Source organism: Gadus chalcogrammus, chromosome 20, assembly GCF_026213295.1.
Source record: "Gadus chalcogrammus isolate NIFS_2021 chromosome 20, NIFS_Gcha_1.0, whole genome shotgun sequence".
NCBI lineage: Eukaryota > Metazoa > Chordata > Actinopteri > Gadiformes > Gadidae > Gadus > Gadus chalcogrammus.
The window spans coordinates 3,559,098-3,561,826 of NC_079431.1; positions in this window are offsets into that span (position 1 = coordinate 3,559,098).

Sequence of the window (2,729 nt, forward strand, 5' to 3'; positions counted from 1 at the left end):
TTCGAGTCAATGCGCTATCAGTGTGACCCCCCACTACGTTGAAACAACAAACCATCATTTCTCAATTTATGTGACGAAAATGAACGAACAGAGTACTGGTTTGGATGATTATGATGTGACCAGTATTGATAACTGCAGTGTTATATAGGTCATCTGTGGTCCAATGATCAGTATCCCCCAGATTTGAATGTACACAAGTTGATTATCGATTCATGATTGATTAAGTAATATTTATACATACATGTATTCATAATTTCTCTTTTCGTCATACCCTTTGTTAACAACCTCCATGTTTTACTTGCACATGAACACACACAAACACACACCTACACACCGACCATCACCCACACACAGACACACACACACACACACACACACACACACACACACACACACACACACACACACACACACACACACACACACACACACACACACAGTTAAAGATCATGGTTCACACCCATCCCACAGCCACACCTGACGACAGTAGAGCTTCACACACGCACACACGCACACGCACACATACAAAGAGACACACACACACACACACACACACACACACACACACACACACACACACACACACACACACACACACACACACACACACACACACACAGAGACACACACAAGGGATAACACTGGGGTGAACAAGTGTGATAATGGACAGCGTCGGAGCAGCGTGACTCATGCAGGCTTCGGGGTAGCAGCTGAGACGCCCGTGATGGAATCAGTCCCCTCAAACCAGTTGACTGATCTTCACAGCTGGAATTCCGTGATTACGGATGTTGTCATAGAGCGATGTTAGTCACTGTTTATTTCAGGGAAGGTTTGAATCTTTCATGAAACTTTATGTTTTCCACGACGCGGGCTGCCATCTCCTCGCTCCCCATCCCTCATGAATCCACACACACCAGCACTTTGTGTATATATCCACGTCGAGGTCTGGCACGGAATGGACTCAACACGAAAACCAATCCATCAGACGTATCGTCTCTTTACCACAATTCCCTCCAGCGTGATTATTTCACGGTGGGCACCTCTGCGTTTCATTGTTTTACTTCCTCTGGGTGCGAATGGGGGAAGAGTTAACAGGCAGATCAAAGCGGCGGTGATTGTGTGAGGCAGCCATGCCGCTATTTGAAGCTTTCAGGCTCCATCCAGTCCCATCGACTAGGCCCCTCTCAGGCAGCCAATCACACGAGAGACGGCCGGGACCCCTGGGCCACTTTTAGTCCATAATCAACACCCCGCGGATGTCTGTGGAGCTCAGCTCTCATGCAGCAGCCAGCCAGTCACTCGCTGGTCCTTTGACCTGTGTGTGTGTGTGTGTGTGTGTGTGTGTGTGTGTGTGTGTGTGTGTGTGTGTGTGTGTGTGTGTGTGTGTGTGTGTGTGTGTGTGTGTGTGTGTGTGTGTGTGTGCGTGGTCAAACAGACACATGCATCACACGCAGACTATCCTTTTGCCTTGTGTGGTTACCTGTCCGGTTCAAACTGGGTTGGATTCGAAATCTGTGTTTGCAGCGATACCGTGTGTTGATACTGCGACGTCACGATCGGGAAAATAGCACTAAAAGAAAAACACACGTTTGATTGTTTTGAGGATTTGGCCCAGGCCTGGTGGGAAGAATCCTATTGGGTTTGTGGTATTGTATTTGGAGCGGCATGATTACATTCACAGCACACACACGTGAGGAGATGGCGGGCCGGCCCCTTGGCTGAGAGCAGCAGACAGTGGAGGTCCCAGGGACAGATCTGAGGACTATCTCCCCAGGGACTCTGGCTCCGAGTGAGGCAGGAGAGAGACAGTGCTGCCAGCTGTCTGTCAAGGAACTGGTTCATACAGTTCGCATTCGCACACAAATACACACACACACACACACACACACACACACACACACACACACACACACACACACACACACACACACACACACACACACACACACACACACAGACATACACATGCAAGCATGCACCCGCGGGCACGCAAACTCACACAAATAGACACACACACACAAACCCAGACAGCCATGACACACAGGCATGTGTGCACACACACGCACGCACACACACACATACACACACACACACACACACACACACACACACACACACACACACACACACACACACACACACACACACACACACACACACACACACACACAGTTAATGAAAGGATTTTCCTCTAAATGTTTTCAACCGGGGACTAGAGACCCTTAAATGATTCAAATGCTGACATTTCCAGACTGAATAATTGTGCATCAGACACAATAAAACACATTTTCAAGGGTACGGTGGCAAAAGGAAGATTTTCCCCTGTTAGATATTAAAGTGTCAAGACATTTCCCCTGCGTTCTGTTCCAGTATTATGTGTTAATGTCAAGGAAGAAAGTCTGGATACTGTGTACAGATAATAATCCGGAGCTAGGATGTCATTTTAGCCATCTTTACAGGGCAACAATGTTGTGATTATGTCTGTTGATGAAGGTGGTTTTCAGGGCATATTTCCTCTTGCATCAAGCATGAATACAACCCCAATGCACATACTAATGCCAAACTTGTCATAGTATTTATTCAATAAATTGAATTACTACCTCAAAGACTATTTACTATCTGAAGTGGTTGGCAATACATGAGCGAAAAAATTGAGACAATAATTATGGACCCTTGGGTCTCTTTGCCTGAAGAAAAACAAATAAATCACTGTAAGTCCGATTTGAGGT